Source organism: Hyla sarda, chromosome 1, assembly GCF_029499605.1.
Source record: "Hyla sarda isolate aHylSar1 chromosome 1, aHylSar1.hap1, whole genome shotgun sequence".
Taxonomy (NCBI): domain Eukaryota; kingdom Metazoa; phylum Chordata; class Amphibia; order Anura; family Hylidae; genus Hyla; species Hyla sarda.
In genome coordinates, this window is record NC_079189.1 from 547,051,937 (window position 1) to 547,070,558 (window position 18,622).

The 18,622-nt window shown below is 43.0% G+C and overlaps 1 protein-coding gene across 1 annotated transcript in view; it reads right to left on the minus strand.

The window, feature by feature from the left end:
* The window catches only part of PIK3R1 (phosphoinositide-3-kinase regulatory subunit 1), a 178,632-nt gene extending 161,829 nt beyond the window's left edge, over positions 1 to 16,803 (minus strand). Inside the window, exon 1 of the mRNA XM_056541572.1 lies at positions 16,689 to 16,803. The gene's annotated coding sequence lies outside the window, so the exon portion shown is untranslated. The remainder of the gene's footprint in view (positions 1 to 16,688) is intronic.
* Between the last annotated feature and the right edge of the window lie 1,819 nt (positions 16,804 to 18,622).

Below are 18,622 nucleotides of genomic sequence, written 5' to 3' on the forward strand. Positions count from 1 at the left end.
ATAGCTCCCCACATTAGGTGCAGTATAGCTCCCTACATTAGGTGCAGTATAGCTCCCCACATTAGGTGCAGTATAGTTCCCCACATTAGGTGCAGTATAGCTCCCCACTTTAGGTGCAGTATAGTCCTCCACATTAGGTGCAGTATCATTTTCCCCCACATTAGGTGCAGTATAGTTCCCCACATTAGGTGCAGTATAGGTCCCCCACATTAGGTTGGCAGTATAGCTCCCCACATTAGGTGCAGTATAGCTCCCCACATTAGGTGCAGTATAGCCCTACATTAGGTGCAGTATAGCTCCCCACATTAGGTGCAGTATAGTTCCCCACATTAGGTGCAGTATAGCTCCCCACTTTAGGTGCAGTATAGTCCTCCACATTAGGTGCAGTATAATATTCCCCCACATTAGGTGCAGTATAGTTCCCCACATTAGGTGCAGTATAGCTCCCCACATTAGGTGCAGTATAGTTCCCAACATTAGGTGCAGTATAGCTCCCCACATTAGGTGCAGTACAGTTCCCCCACATTAGGTGCTGTATAGTTCTCCCCACATTAGGTGCAGTATAGTTCCCCCACATAAGGTGCAGTATAGCTCCCCCACATTAGGTTGGCAGTATAGTTCCCCACATTAGGTGCAGTATAGTTCCCCACATTAGGTTGGCAGTATAGTTCCCCACATTAGGTGCAGTATAGTTACCCACATTAGGTGCAGTATAGCTCCCCACATTAGGTGCAGTATAGTTCTCCACATTAGGTGCAGTATAGTTCCCAACATTAGGTGGAGTATAGTTCTCCACATTAGGTGCAGTATAGTTCCCCACATTAGGTGCAGTATAGGTCCCCCACATTAGGTTGGCAGTATAGCTCCCCACATTAGGTGCAGTATAGCTCCCCACATTAGGTGCAGTATAGCTCCCTACATTAGGTGCAGTATAGCTCCCCACATTAGGTGCAGTATAGTTCCCCACATTAGGTGCAGTATAGCTCCCCACTTTAGGTGCAGTATAGTCCTCCACATTAGGTGCAGTATAATATTCCCCCACATTAGGTGCAGTATAGTTCCCCACATTAGGTGCAGTATAGCTCCCCACATTAGGTGCAGTATAGCTCCCCCACATTATGTTGGCAGTATAGTCCCCCACATCAGGTGCAGTATAGTTCTCCACATTAGGTGCAGTATAGCTCCTCACATTAGGTGCGGTATAGCTCCCCCACATTAGGTTGGCAGTATAGTTCCCCACATTAGGTGCAGTATAGTTCCCCACATTAGGTGCAGTATAGTTCCCCACATTAGGTGCAGTATAGTTCCCCACATTAGGTGCAGTATAGTTCCCAACATTAGGTGCAGTATAGCTCCCCCCATTAGGTGCAGTATAGTTCCCCCACATTAGGTGCTGTATAGTTCTCCCCACATTAGGTGCAGTATAGGTCCCCCACATTAGGTGCAGTATAGGTCCCCCACATTAGGTGCAGTATAGCTCCCCACATTAGGTGCAGTATAGTTCCCCACATTAGGTGCAGTATAGCTCCCCACATTAGGTGCAGTATAGCTCCCCACATTAGGTGCAGTATAGCTCCCCACATTAGGTGCAGTATGGTTCCCCACATTAGGTGCAGTATAGCTCCCCACTTTAGGTGCAGTATAGCCCCCCACATTAGGTGTAGTATAACTCCCCCACATTAGGTGCAGTATAATATTCCCCCACATTAGGTGCAGTATAGTTCCCCACATTAGGTGCAGTATAGCTCCCCACATTAGGTGCAGTATAGCTCCCCCACATTATGTTGGCAGTATAGTTCCCCACATCTGGTGCAGTATAGCTCCCCACATTAGGTGCAGTATAGCTCCCCACATTAGGTTCAGTATAGTTCTCCACATTAGGTGCAGTAAAGCTCCCCACATTAGGTGCAGTATAGCTCCCCCACATTAGGTTGGCAGTATAGCTCCCCACATTAGGTGCAGTATAGCTCCCCACATTAGGTGCAGTATAGCCCCACATTAGGAAGAAGCAGTTTCCCCAGGTAGTAGCAGGTTCCCCAAATTCGGTAGCATTGTTATTCCCCCATTCCCCCCTCCCCCCACCGACTCACACACACACAGGCAACCACACATGCACACACACACAGGCAGACAACCACACATGCGCGCACACACACACACAGACAACCACACATGCACACACACACAGACACCCACACATACACATAGACAGCCTTACCTGACCTGCGCTTCTCTTCTCTCCGGCGGCGCCCTGACGAGTGACGTCACTGACGTCCTGTGTGGGTCTGCGGAGGGAGTCACATGTGCGACGTCCCTCTTCAGACTCGGGCCGCCAGCCAATCGAAGACGTGGAGGAGGTCGGGGTAAGTGAAGCCTTCTGGTGTAATGAAGAAAACTGTGCCCTGAAGCGGAATGTGACCCTCCGCATAGGGACACAGTTGAGGGAGGGTAGTGGGAATGTAATGAGAGGGAGCGGCCTGCAAAGCAGAAAACTGTGTTCCTGTGCGGAGGGTCACATTCCACTACAGGGCACAGTTTTCTTCATTACACAGGCATTTAGTGCTGCTTGCACGAAGCAGGGATAAATCCCGTGCATCTGGCAATACAAATTATATATACTTGGTGCGAGCTGTGTCGGCCGCCCGGCGCCCCTGTTGCTATTGCGCCCTGTGCGGCAGCACAACTCACACACCCCTAAGGCCGGCCTTGGTGGCGTTTTTTGCACCTGAATAAATGAAGGAAGTACTGGGAACATTGAGATGATGTCAGGGTAGCCCAACATACCTTGCAGCTATCAGCAAGATCACATGTCCCCAGGTTATCCAATTATTGCTTGCATTTTATGACATACAGCTCCCAGGCCAATCAGGAGACAGCATATGGGTAGGTTTAGGAAACTGATAAAACCCAGTGCACTGCATTGTGGCCACCATCTTGGAGAGAGAAAGCTGAGAGAGAGCAGACATTGATTAGGAATTACTTATCCCAGAAAGCCTTTATCCAATACAAAACAAGCTGAGCAAAGAATTGGACAGTTGTGGTCCAGCATAGCACTAGTGGGACAGGTTGTGGTGGGCATGGTGGGGATACTGTAAGGTATCATTGTGCATATGCTGAGGGGAGCAAGAAGCCCATGATCAGACATCAGAATTTCATGATGAGAGGGGTGGCTGGAAGATGAGGATTTGATAATGAAAATGTGGTGTTTTACAGTACTTGGGAACCAGGTGAGGAGGAGAGGACATGTTCAGAGCAGAAGGGTGTTGGTACTGTCAGCAAAGAAGAGTGTAACCGAGGTAGGGACAGAAACATAATAGACATAGGCCTGCTGGTCTGATCAGCTCAGGTAATGGCGACAATGCTGCATCTGTATGCTCGAGAAAAAAACTGTCACATAGGGCAGGGATAAGTTCAGCCCTGAGCTTACCCACAGCCTGTCTTTTTGCCTACTTTAGTGTCTTTCCTAAACGATGGCTCTCCAACTGGATGGCGATCCCTGTTCTAAGTAAGTGCAGGGGCTTAACAAGGTCCAAAACAATAAACAACACAGTGGAGACATCAGCAAAGCAGGTCATGGTACAAAGGCTGTAAAAGGCAAGTATAAAGGACAAAACACAAGGGATAAACAGACAAATAGATAGAGAGTAGTCTAGCAAGCCAAGTGACCCCTAAGCGAACAAGATTGTCTCTCAGCAACATGGAAAAACTCATGTGGATCAGTGAGGAATATAAAACTCCTGTGCCAGAAGGCACTGATTAGACAGTAGTACCACCACCGTTTCTGTCCGCTGGCTACTACAACTCCCACCAGTCCACCACTGCCTGCTGTACTGTCCACTGGCTACTACAACTCCCACTAGTCCACAACTGCCAGTTGTCTTTTCTGTAGCTTTTCTACAAATGAATATACATGAATGGGAAGTATATTGCAATGGACTCCTCTTTTACTTCCCAAAGTCTTAGTATGTGTCTGAAGTGGACTTTTCTGATCTTTTCTCTGACCTCAGTGGAACATGGAAGAATCTGTGCTGCATAAACACTGCTTTACTGTGCTGCCAGCCATGGTAGTATTTTGATTTAAAAGCAATCGACCCATACAGTTAAAATGGTTTCATTCACGACTGTCTCAGAGGGATCATTTAGATCATTCAGGAATGCAGTGGACAGTGTAAAGCAACTAGAATACGAAGCTCGTGAGCAGAAAGGCTAAAGATGTCAGGTGAAAGGCATTCCCTGTAGTATCAAAACTAACTCTGATAATTGCTGATCCTTGAAAAAACACTTAAATTATGTATTTGATGCTAGAATTCGCTTAAACAGTGAAGAAAAATATATCCACTTATGGCCCAATTTTCCATTTTACCAGCCAGGGTTACCAGGGTTCTATTTTTCTGGACACCTTATCCAAAAATCATGGACAGCTAAACTTTTTAACGGATACATTGAAAGTTTATAGTGAATGATAAAGAATGTAATAGCAATAATAATGGAGCAAACCATGATTCCGCTGGGATTACGTATCCGCAAATTTCCTACTACTATATTTTGCCAATGTTTTAAAGAAGAGTGGGAACATCTTCGTACTGATTCTTCCTTGAGATTTATGAAGCTCATTATTGATTATGAGGAACAAGCATTGAATTATATAAAAGAAAAAATATCCTCACTAACACAAACAGTCTCTCAATTTGAAAATCATCCCTCTTTTGTCTCATATGATGGAAAGATTAATAACAACTTATCCAAACTGGAATCGTCAATTGCGGAATCCAAGGAAATCAAGTTTCGCAGGGACTTGCAAGATTATAAAACAGGTGCAGTTTATCACTGGCCTAATGTGGATAACAAATCTTCTACATCTCACTCTATTTGAAAAAAGAATAGAAACGGCTACAATAAACGCAACAATGTGAATAAACCACATAAAGTCAGTTTCAATTCTACTGGCATGGATTCTACTGACCTGGACTTGCATTCCCAGGAAGCCTCAGCCAGATCTTCCTTGGTCGTGGCAGGCAGTGCTTCCTCCCCTTCACAGGTGTCTCTTGATGCTGGACACAAAAAAACGGAATCACCTCTCTTAATGAGAGACTGTGCACTTGGGTAGACACCCTACTTCAACCATTGGTCACTACTATGCCAGGATTTCTCAGAGACACTAAACATGTGCTGGCAGCATTCAGCCAGATCCAGTGGAGGGACAAATTTTCTTGGATTACAGCTGACGTCACTGCATTGTATTCGGTCATTCCTCATGACAAAGCTATAATTGCCCTTAGGTGGTTTCTCACTACATATTCCCAATATCCCGGTTACCTGCAGGAATACCTAGTCATTTGTGTTGAATTTTTGCTTTCTCATAATTTTTTTTTATGTTTGACGATATGTATTTCCTGCAGGTCACCGGAGCAGCGTTGGGGGCGAAATTCTCCCCTTCTCTCACAAACATATATATATGTGTTGGTGGGAGAAGGGGACTCTTTTCGCTTCCAGCAATCCTTTTTTCAATTGCATTCGATGGTACAGCTGCTACATCGATGACCTCCTGTTCATCTGGGGGTCCGATGTAGCGGCTGGGAGGCATTTTCCACCTTCCTCAATGACAATCAACTGGGACTTAAATTTACTCTTACATTCAACAATAGTTTTGTTTTCTTTTTGGATTTAAATCTGTTTGGTGATGTGACTAAAAAAAACTATTGTCACTTCTACCTTCCATAAAAATACAGCATCCAATACTTTACTTCATTCTTCTTCCTGTCATCCCCCCCCCCCCCCACATGATTCGCAATCTTCCCGTGGAGGAGATGATTAGAGCTAGAAGAAATTGCTCCACTTTGGAGCTTTTTCAAAACAAGGCAAATAATATTGAAGCACGCCTCACTTGCAGAGGTTATCCCAAATGGAATATAGACAGAGGCAGGAAAATAGCTCTGAACAAAAAAACACACTAAACTTATATCCTCATCTAACCAGATACATAATAACACCGGATCTAATGAGATTCCTGTACAAAAGAAGAATAAACCCATTGTGTTTGTCACTCAATATAGTAGCGATTTCCGTACAATTTGTAGCCTGATCCATAAATATATGCCAATCATTACTAGTGATCCTTCATACAGTTCAGTATTGGATGCAGGCTACATATGTGTATCCAAGAGAGCTCCCACTATAGGGCAAAACTTATCTCCTAGTCTATTCTCCAACAATATGCCTTTAACACGCACCTGGCTCACCACAAAGGGATCATATAAATGTGGTCACAAAATATCTATGTATTGCAAATTTATGCACAATGTTACTACATTTATTTCATATTCTACTGGGAAAAAATATAAAATGCAACAATACATAAATTGTAACACAACACATGTTGTATATCTGTTCTCTTGCACTACCTGCAGAATACAATATGTAGGATGTACCACAAATTCATTAAAAGTCAGAATTAGAAAACATATTTCTGATATTGCTCACTTTAATTCTTGTCACACATCCATGGTCACACAACATTACGCTTAGGTCCATCAGGGAGATTATTCCTCTATGGTCCTGTGCGGAATTGAAAGGGTTATTCCCCCCAAAAGGGGTGGAAACTTCAAACAAAAAATCCTTGACCGTGAAGTGTATTGGATTTTAGAACTTGATTCTCGATTCCCCAAGGGACTTAACCGTAGACAGGATGTTCATTATTAATATATTTATATAGTATTATTTATGACTATTCTTCCGTATGTCTACTCACATTCTGGCTAATATAATGATGCCTCTCCTTGCATATATATACTTTTTGCCATGTATAATATATACTTTTGTATATTCATTTTTTCTTTATACATAATTTTTGAAATGCCATTAGTATATGCAGCTATTTTCTATGAAATGTTTTATATATTGTATTTATGTAGTTTTTCTTCTTCTAATTATTCTTGGAAATGTTATCTGTGTCTTTTGTACTTCCTCTGTGGGAGTGGATTCATCTAATTGACCCAGGTGTTCACCTGGGCGGTTCGTTGATCCTCTTTTCCCATAAAGGAATGGCTGTATCATTTTGTACCTTTGTATGAGTAAGGCTGGTCACACCGGCTGAAACGCGTTACCCTGTATACTGCTGTCTTGAGGCTTGAATAAAAACAGTTTTTTACTTGCACTATATCCTGCGCTGGACCTCTGCATCTCTACATTGCCTTGGTGTTGGTTCACACAGTACAGTGCGTCAGGTTCTGGCTGGAGAGGTGAGCTGAGGAACTACCTATTTAGCAATAATAATAATAATACTAAATAGATCAGAATACTGCTATAACTCATACTCTTACTTTGTGCACCATGACATAAATTGGCCCCAAGAACATGAAGCGAGTGCTGGATAGGGGATAAGTGTTTGATCGAGGGTGGTCCAACCTCTAGGATCTCCTGTGATCTCCTGCCCTGTACTCTGGCTCTCCACATGAAATGGTAGTCTACATGCTCCTCCATGCATCTCTCAGAGATACATGAGCGCTGTTTCTCCAGCTCTCCCATAGAGATGCATGGAGGTGGCGTGTAGACCATTGCTTCGCGTGGTGGTTGACACAGCTCTTTGCATGGAGTGGTGGCTGCTCTGTGCATGGGGGGAGCCAGCGCAGTGTGCAGAAGATCGTGGGGGGTCCAACTGCTGGGGATCTGACTCTGTGGATAGGGAATACGTTTTTAAGGACCAAAATACCCCTTAAGGGAACGTTCACATGTACGCAGATTTGATACACAGGATTTGAAGCACAGGATGTTCTGCTGCAGATTTAAATGTAAACTAAATGACTGAGCACAGCTTCTACTCTGCAGTTGCAAATTCTGGGCATCAAATCTGCGCAGGATTCTGTATGTGTGAACGTACCCTAACATGGGTTTTCCGTGGGATGGGGTTTGTGGACTATGCCCTGTGTAGCACATAAAAAGAGAAGAATTGTTACAGGCTTGTCTTTTCTAATAAAAATATATAGTGAAACATTTTTCTTATAATCAGTTTTTTTTTTCTAATTTATTTTTCTTCTCTGAATTGTGTCAGCAGCTAGCTTTTCTCAGCTGTTGCCATGAACTTTGTACTGCAGTTAAGGAGGTTGTTTGGGGACAAACTTTGTTTATAAATACCCAAGAATGCCGTCAAAATAAAAAAAATAACCCATACTCACCTGCCCTGATCTCCCTATACTTCTGTTCTAATGTCTTCTGTTCCCCAATCCTCTCTGCTTCTTCCTTGTTCCAAAGAAGTGCCAACCATGCAGGAATTGTCTGCTCAGCCAATTACTGGTTCGCAGAGGTGATCTGCACCATCCAGTGATTGGTCGAGCAGGAATTTTCTGCAGAGTCAGCATGTCATAGAAAGCAGAAAGACTAAAGAGGACCAGAGTCTGGAAAACATTAGAATGGCAGTGGTGGGGGATCTTGTTCCCTGACAACCCCTTTAAGAGATTTTCTTTATAGCAGGTACCTGGAGGTAAACTGTTGACCTTTATGGGATAGTTGTGGGCATACTTTGTCTTTCATTGTAATCCTGCCAGTGATGATAAGGAGGAGACTGCTAAATCTAAATCTATTGTGTGGGCCAGTGGCCACCAGAGTAAAACAGCTTCTGAATGAATCACCGCTCATAGCACAGAAACAGGATGCCCTACTCCACTATGTATATTATGTGGTGCACTACAGGTATAGAACACCACAGAAACAGATTAATGATTCATCAACCAATCTGGTGGCGGCTACATCTGTACTAAATACAAGGGGTGTGATAGAAATATCCAGAAACAGGTTTCTCAAACTTGTAAACATCAGCCATAGTGGCACAACGATCAGCATTGTTGGCTCGTTGGTGGCATCCTGCTATGGGATTGGGTTGTTGTATTATCTCACCAGACAGTTCACCCGAACCAGCGAGAACCAGCTGGACCCTACCTATGATTCTATGTGTATTATAAATATGTATGTGAAATATATATTTATATATATATATATATATATATATATATATATATATATATCTACTGTATGTGTATTATGCCTGACCAGTTGTTTACAGTTGTAGAGAGAATGGCAAAAAGAAGCCGAAAAAAAATCTACCGTTTTCATTTCCTTGGCCGAGGTCACGGCATAATCCAGTAATCATGGCAAACCCTTTTGAGTGACAAAGACCCAATAAACTTTATTTACAAATGCATCAGAGATCACAGACATTCAGCTGTTACGCTTGATATATGTCTTCTCATTTCCTGGCAACCTGACACTTGTACTGTTACCTTAGGTGAAAGAAAGTTCAAGGCCCGTTCATTCTCAAACAAGCAGTACTGAAAGTCTCTGCCAAAAGTATTCTGTTTTCTGGAATTGTAGCCTTAAATCTGGGGAAGAAAGTTTCTAATCCATCTCTGAAAAACTGCTGAAATGGCAATGTTTCTATAGATCCCAAAGGCATTTTATATACTCAAACATATCTACAGCAATAAAAGTGACAGTAAAATGCACAGTGCCTCTGATCAATAGCTCAGTTAAAAGAAGAAGTAATTGGCAAGCCAGTCTGCTGGAAAACTATATATATAAGGGCACTGTTATATAGAGTAATAAGGAAAACACACTATGAAAGGAAAACACAAATTATAAGAAACATACTGTATAATAAAGCAATGCTATATAGAGTAATACGGAAAAGAACAATATTATAAGAAACATACTGTATAATAAAGAAACACAATATAGTAAGATAAATACTATATGATAAGGAAACATGCTATAATAAGGAAACATTATATACACTGCTCCAAAAAATAAAAGGAACACTTAAACAACACAATGTCACTCCAAGTCAATCACATTTCTGTGAAATCACACTATGCGCCCACTCCTGCCCACAGGAGCCTTATTCCCGCCCGCACATTTTTTATTGGGTCCCGTGGGATCCCAATTCCAATGCAGGGCTCTACCAATCAGATTTCCTGTTTAATTTTTATAAAGGCTTCTAAAAATAAAAAAAGAGGCAATCTGATAAGTTGCTATGGGCAACCAATCAGCTTTTCCTCTGCACAGGTTTTGATAAGTCTCCCCCTTTGTACTCAATCCCACGCAGACTCACTGCACCCTTTAGTTAAGGGTGCTTTCACACTGCCGTTGGCATCCATCCCGTTCAGCACTTTTTTTTTTCACTTGAATGGGGTCCGTCAGGGATCCAGTAGTTTAGTGGAATTTAGCGGAGAGAAAAATTAGTACGACAGCAGTGTGAAGGTAGTCCAAGTTTTCCGTGTTGCACATTTGAGACTGTGCCCTTTCACTCAAAGTTTGAGTTTAAGGGCACAGCATCAAGCCTGCAACATGATGGAGACAGAAGCCTGACAAATAAATACTAGCCCCTTCCCCTTAGGTATCAGACCTAGTCAGGCCATTGTAAGACAGGACCAGTTACAACTCATGGCTTATAGAAAAGTCCAAAAGCTTGAACCCTAGTCCAGCACTTGAGGAAGGATATCAACTTGTTAACTTTATTTTTAAACTAGTCTGCGGGGAAACGAAAGGAACAAGAGCTCCATAGCAAATATCCTAGAAACCATATGGAGGCTTCCAGCCAGGCCTACAGACCAAAAGTGCCAATCTACACCTCATAATCTGCAACGCAGGACCTAGTAATGTGAGCGAGGACTTAACCTACATGAGCCAACCAAGGACATTCACATGCCAGCTCAGGGCAGTGACAGCCAGGGACATTTGACTAGTGACACACTCTCAGCAGAATAACCTTTCTTTAATAGTGATGAGCGGCATTGGCCATATTCTAATTGGCGATATTTCACAAATATATAGACAAATGTTTATCCGATATTCGCAAATTTTGCATATTCGTTATATTCGCATATGTGGATATTTGCATATTTGCGTATTCGAAGAAGAGAAAAGTGAGGGGGTGGGCAACTTTACTATTGGATGCTAGGGATGTTGTTAAACTCTGACAAGTGTATTTGCATCATTCTCATTGGCCCACAAGTGAAAAGAAGGAATATGTGAATATTCACAAATGCGAATATATACATATGCGGAAAAACGAATATTCGCAATTTCGAATATGTAGCGAATATATTCATGATAAAAATTTGAAATGCGAAAATTCGCGCCCAACCCTATATACTGGTAACCCTTTCTACACAACCAGAAGTTGGAGTTTCCTAAAGACTGGATTTTATTGGAGGTTCTTGCAGGCTCCCGAGTAAAGTCCCAATTGCACCTTATTCTCACCGCCCTGTGGCTGGTTAATCTGCATCTACACTATCAAAGGCACCCCAAACTCCTGTAGTCAGACACAGTACTGGGGCTCTTTTCCATCACACCTGTGCTGCCACCTTCATCACTGGCACCAGCCAAGAGAGAATGGGAGGGATTTGCTGAGAACCTTTCGCACATGACAACACCTTGACCAGGCTGCCTGCTACACACCACAAGGGCCATCTGCTCAGAGAGCTATACCACCTGATGATGCGCCACCTATGGCAGGATGCAACAATTTTTTTGTATCTGCCTTTGATGCAGAAACAAAAGTGATGGCTTTACAAAAACAGATGAGTGACCACCTGTATCAGTTCTAAATTACACATCCTTTCTTTTCCAATTATTTCCATTCTCTGTGTTCAGTAGCTATCATCTTAAATAAATGTTCTGTAACTGCAAGAAATAGACTTGTCCCCTTACAAAAGTAATGTTATACAGAAAGTCATATTAATTTATGTTACTGTGCAATGTATAGTGTTGTATTGCATTGTCCAAATGTAAAATTTTGTTCAGTATTTGTAGCCAAAACCATGAATAGAATGTCATAGTGAATGGTAAGATTTGCACCTCTTATGTTTTTTGAACTCACTCCTGGTTTTGGCTACAATATTGACCAAAATACTACGTTTGAACCCAGTCTTTGTTGGGGTTATTCCCCAGATAGTCTAAGCACTCCCTGGCACGTTGAGTAAGAGCAGACAAATTATCATCTCAGTAGTGTTGTCATCTCCTGTGTTGGTTGGTTGCTATCCAGCAGGAGGAGGTGGTTTTGTTCAGTAGGGGACATTGTTCTGGTGCACTGCACTGACTTGATGGTGGACATTGTGATGCCAGTGGTATTGCACCTTAGCATCTTTAGAGGTTATCCGTTGTATTATAAATACGGCCACATTCAGCCTGTTTGTAGGCAGCCTTAATTGGGCTAAAAAAAATTTGCGTAACTACGCGGTTAACTTACCTTTCAGAGCTACAAAACAGCCTGGCTTCCGGTGTTATACCTTTTGCGCTCCTCCCATTAATGTCAATGGGAGTTTTACAACTTGTACAACACCAACTTATCTGCTTTGGCATCAGACCATGAATTGTGTTTTTCATGTGGAGGTCAGGAACCACATGGGAGGGAAGGAGGATTAGGCACCTGCCGTACTACTCCTCCATCTATTGTCCTCCACTGCTAGTCCCCTGTGCTATATATGAAGGATACTCAGGTTGTATACATATTATCAGTGTTGTGGGGATAGGACTGTATTGATTTAACATTCTTGTTACATGATAGGTTAATAACCTGTTTATTTGTGGAGGCAGGTGCCCTGGGTGGGGTTCCCCCCTTTTGTTAGGGGGTCCCCCCCTTGTTTGTGCAGTGGCCACTTGGGCCTTTTTTAATTGGTTTTAATTGTATTGTCTGCGTTTTGTAATACTTATGTGCAATAAAGATAATATTTTTGGGATTATAGCAACTGTGGGTGTGCATTATATTGCGTATTTCTTTTTCTTTTCTGGTGTAGCAATTGTTGTTTGGTACGCTTAATAGCACCCCTTTCTATATGATGCTGAGCCCGCCTGTCTCTTATATACATAGTTCAGTGGGAACTCCAGCGTTAAACCAAGCTGAAAAGAAATAACATGTCACTTCTTTTGAGAACATTTCCCTTGCTCCCATAAAAGTCAAAGGGAGCAGGGTTATGAGACTGTTTCAATGTTCCCCTAGGCCAAATTATGCCCAAGGTGGCTGACAGTTCTGCGCACAATACTCTAAGTGAGGCCTCACCAGTGATTTGTACAGGGCATGAGCACTTCTCTCTTTCTACTGCTTATACCTCTCCCTATACATCCAAGCATTCTGCTAGCATTTCCTGCTGCTCTATCACATTGTCTTCCTACTTTTAAGTCTTCTGAAATAATTACTCCTAAATCCCTCTCCTCAGATACTGAGGTCAGGACTGTGTCAAATATTCCATATTCTGCCCGAGGGTTTTTACGCTCTAGGTGCATTATCTTGCACTTATCCACATTAAATTTCAGTTGCCAGAGTTCTGACCATTCTTCAAGTTTTCCTAAATTCTTTTCCATTTGGCAGATCCCTCCAGGAACATCAACCCTGTTACATATCTTTGTGTGATCAGCAAAAAGACATACCTTACCATTGAGACCTTTTGCAATATCACTAATGAAGATATTACACAAAATTGGTCCCAGTACAGATCCCTGAGGTCCCCACTGGTAACAAGACCTTGTTCTGAATATTCTCCATTGACTACAACCCTTTGTTGTCTGTTACTCAGCCACTGCCTAATCCACTCAACAATGTGGGAGTCCAGGCTCAATGACTGCAGTTTATTGATAAGTATTCTATGTGGGACAGAGCCTTATTAAAATCTAAGAGAGCGTAATTTTTTTTTACTTAAATGTGCACTGTCAGATGATACAAAAACTTTTTAAATGTTGTACATCTTGGCAAAATATTAACCTTTCTAATATACATCATAAGAAAATTTTATTTCCTTTTTCTAGAAATCATGGCTTATAAAATCATGACTTTGTCCAAGCTGAAGTACAGTTATGGACAAAGTCCAGTAAGTGAGGGTGGGTTAGTACTTCTCTATCTGATAGGACAGGAGAGAGCACAGAGGAGTCCTATCAGACAGGAGAGAGCACAGAGGAGTCCTATCAGACAGGAGAGAGCACAGAGGAGTGCTATCAGACAGTAGAGAGCACAGGAGTACTATCAGACAGGAGAGAGCACAGAGGAGTCCTATCAGACAGGAGAGAGCACAGAGGAGTCCTATCAGACAGGAGAGAGCACAGAGGAGTGCTATCAGACAGGAGAGAGCACAGAGGAGTCCTATCAGACAGGAGAGAGCACAGAGGAGTGCTATCAGACAGGAGAGAGCACAGAGGAGTCCTATCAGACAGGAGAGAGCACAGAGGAGTGCTATCAGACAGGAGAGAGCACAGGAGTCCTATCAGACAGGAGAGAGCACAGAGGAATACTATCAGACAGGAGAGAACACAGAAGAGTACTATTAGACAGGAGAGAGCACAGAGGAGTGCTATCAGTCAGGAGAGAGCACAGAGGAGTGCTATCAGGCAGGAGAGAGCACAAAGGAGTACTTTCAGACAGGAGAGAGCACAGAGGAGTCCTATCAGACAGGAGAGAGCACAGAGGAGTACTATCAGACAGGAGAGAGAACAGAGGAGTGCTATGGGACAGGAGAGAGCACAGAGGAGTGCTATGGGACAGGAGAGAGCACAGAGGAGTACTATCAGACAGGATAGAGAACAGAGGAGTCCTATCAGACAGGAGAGAGCACAGAGGAGTCCTATCAGACAGGAGAGAGCAAAGAGGAGTACTATCAGACAGGAGTGAGAACAGAGGAGTTCTAGCCCACCCTTACTAACTGGACTTTGTCTATGCCTGTGCTTCAGCTTGGACAAAGCCATGATTTTATAAGCCATGATTTCTATAAGAAGGAAATAATATTTTCTTATGAAGTATATTAGAGAGGTTAATGTTTTGCCAAGATCTACAACAAGTTTTTGAATCTGACAGCGCCTATTTAACTTCTCCCTGACTAGTTTAAAAAAAAATGTTAATCACCGGGCTACCCATTTTAGTCTATGTAGTGAAAGCGTCAGTTCAGATAGCTGCCTGGTAAGTGGAGCGTGCCGCCATGCACCTTAGCGGGCTATTACTGATGATTGCAGCGGGTCTCAGGACTAAGACTCGATGCAATCTTAACTTTTGACATGTGTGGACAACATGTCAAAAGTTTTTTGAAATGTTACTCTTTAGGCCCTGTTTTTGAGAGTTGAGGAGGAGTTGTAAAAAGTACTGTATCCCTTTTGCCCACCTGTGATCGCTATAAGATTTCAAAGTGTATATCAACAAATGCAACTGATCCTTGGAAGTGACCACACCACCATGGTTTTTATAAGTAGCTTTTCTCAGCATTTTTAGGTTATACATGAGTATTTCATAACATGTAAACTCAGCTGTAACTAATTCCAGTAAGAGGAGGAAGCAAGTGTACGTTTCCACCAGAACTGAGTAAGTGTCTCTGGGTGGAAATGTTGAACAAAATTATTTATTCTATGTGAATTTATTAAAATTTACATAAAATAAATAATTTTATATGGTGTAGCTAGCACCAACATTATCCATAGCCCTGTTCAAAAATGGTCATTATCATCTGTCACATTATTTCCTGTCCCCCAAAGGACCCATTCTCCGAGGAGCCAAGGAAACCAGAGTACCTAAAGAAACATATGTTATCACAGGAAGGACATGAAAACTCCATGTAGATGTTGTCTGTCAAATTTGAACACAAGTACCTAGTAATTCAAGGGGGAAAAAATAATGCAATTGCCCTTAAAAGTAGACGCATTCTTGGCCTTAAAGGAGATATGTCATGCTGAAAAATGTATACCCTACCCCCGCCCCCTTCATGTATCTCTATGGGAGAGCCGAAGATAGCCGAACAGCTCTCCCATAGAGATATATGGAGGGAGCATGGCGGCCCCCACTTCGGGTGAGGGTAATGACATTGCATTCCCAGGTAGAGCCGGGGCCTTGTACAGGAGATCGCAGGGGGTCCCAGCGGTCAGACCCCCCACGATCTAAAACTTATTACATTTTTCAGCATGAGCCTTTCCTTTAAAACATCTCCGTATATTGTAGTAAATCTTACCCCCAGTCACTTCTCAGATGGTGGAAGAAAAGCCACCTCTATAAGAATATAATGCTCGGTATTTAGAGGCAGCGAAAAACTCCTGTAATCTTCTCAGTGTAAAAATAGTTGCTTTGTTCTCTATGGTGTGTTCTATTTAAAAGCTGCTATAAAGAGATATGGAGAAAAATGCCATCCTGCATTTTGTTACGCTTGTTTTGTTGCGTTATCTGCAATGTATTCTATCACATGTATTTGGACTCAAAGAGAGTTCATCATTCTGGTCTTTGTAAGAGCTTTGTTAGTGACTAAAGAACATTTAGTTATTTGTTCATGAAATCTTGTAGAGATCTGTCTGATCATATATATAGCAGGTCTTGCTGTAGCGGCACCCTATTATAATAACAGGAATTCACAGGGTAGACATGGGCTGTAATGTATCCATACCAGAGCCTCCCCATAACAGGGCCATGATTATGGGAGTTAAATAGAAAAAGGAAGCAGAAGGATAGAGAAATAGAGAGAAGAGTCGGTGTACTCTGCATGTAGGTGGGTGACTGTGTGACTAATGTCAGCTGGTAATAACCTACAAAAGCACCAGACAGGGTTAAACCTTTCTGTCCTCTGTTACATGTGGAAGAAAAGCAAGCATCACTGTGGCATCGGTGCATGATGAGGAAATGATCCTGTTTGTGACGCCAAAAAGGGCTGTGGTGCCCACTGGGTGTTAGTAAGACCTACCTTGATCACTTCGTGAAGCAAGGGCTTCGTTTATCCGAACCCTGGTCCGACGGTGGGAGGCAGTCTTCCTAGGCCAGACACGATGGGTCAATAAATACACCAACGTCAGGTTAGAGTTAACTGCTTTTACTGAGCTTGGGCAGTTGGTAAAGCACAAACAGATGTCCTCAGTGTGAGAGTGCAGCATACCGCTTGCAAGCTTTGTTGCCATTCTGAGACTTGTGGTGCTTTTCACTGGACGGAATTGTAGAATTTGAGATTCTGGTAGCTAGGGTCCAAGGCACTGTAGACAATCCTGCAGGTACATATAGTTCTTTGCCGCTCACAATTTTAAAGGCACAGTAACGCATTAATGTACCGTATTTTTCGTCCTATAGGACGCACCGGCGTATAAGACGCACCCAATTTTTAGGGGCAAAATCTAAAAAAATAAAGATTTTTAACCCAATAGTGGTCTTCAATCTGCGGACCTCCAGATGTTGCAAAACTACAACTTCCAGCATGCCCGGACAGCCGTTGGCTGTCCGGGCATGCTGGGAGTTGTAGTTTTGCAACATCTGGAGGTCCGCAGATTGAAGACCACTGCAGGAGGAGGTAATGCTCACGTGTCCCTGCCGCTCCGGACCCGTCACCGCTGCCCTGGATGTTGCTCCATCGTTGTCGCCGTGTCCCCGTCGCTCCGGAACGTCTCGGCTGCCGGCCGGGTATCCTCGCTCTCCGTTGCCGCCATCACGTCGTTACGCACGCCGACGCACGTACGCGACGACGTGACGACAGGGGATCTCTGAACGGAGAAGACACCAAGGAGGCAGGTAAGGTCCCCCCCGGTGTCCTGTAAGCACTAACCCGGCTATTCTGTCGGACTGTTCGGGACCACCGTGGTGAAATCGCGGCGGTCCCGAACAGCCCGACTGAACACCCCGTTTAGTGTCACTTTCCCTTCAGACGCGGCGGTCAGTTTTGATCGCCGCATCTGAAGGGTTAATACAGGGCATCACCGCGATCGGTGATGTCCTGTATTAGCTGCGGGTCCCAGCCGTTGATGGCCGCAGGGACCGCCGCGATAGAGGTGTATTCGCCGTATAAGACGCACTGACTTTTCCCCCCCAGTTTTGGGGAAGAAAAAGTGCGTCTTATACGGCGAAAAATACGGTACATACATGGAACAGTAACAAAAATTTACTCAAAGAAAAATATATTATTCTTATCTTAATTTAATATATAAAGAACGTCAGTGGGTCCAACACTTTATGATGCTAGGCTGCCCGAGTCAGTCCTCAACCATGGGACAGCCACGTGTGCTGGGACACCACATCACATCTTGTCTTAAAGGGGTACTCCAGTGGAAAACTATTTTTTTCAAATCAACTTTTGGCTGAAAGTTATACAGATTTGTAAATTACTTCTATTGAAAAATCTTAGTCCTCCCAGTACTTATCAGCTGCTGTATGCTCCAGAGGAAGTTGTGGAATTCTTTTCATTCTTTTCAATCTGACCAAAGTGCTCTCTGCTGACACCTCTGTCTGTGTCAGGATCTGTTCAGAGTAGGGGCAAATCCCCATAGCAAACCTCTCCTGCTCTGGACAGTTCCTGACATGGACAAATGTGTCAGCAGAGAGCACTGTGGTCAGACTGGAAAGAACTACTCAACTTCCTCAGTAGTATACAGCAGCTGATAAGTACTAGAAGGATTAAGATTTTTATATAGAAGTAATTGACAAATCTGTTTAACTCTTTCTGGCATCGATTGATTTATTAAAAAAAATAAAAATGTTTTTCCACTGGAGTATCCCTTTAAAGAGAAGAGGTAAGCACATAGGAATGTGTTAGGCAGTTTTATTGTTTAATGTGTATAATGCATATTTAATGCATATTTATTCAGCCATAAAGCAAGTAGTAATAATTTTTTTCGACGATTTCATCAGGTTCATTGC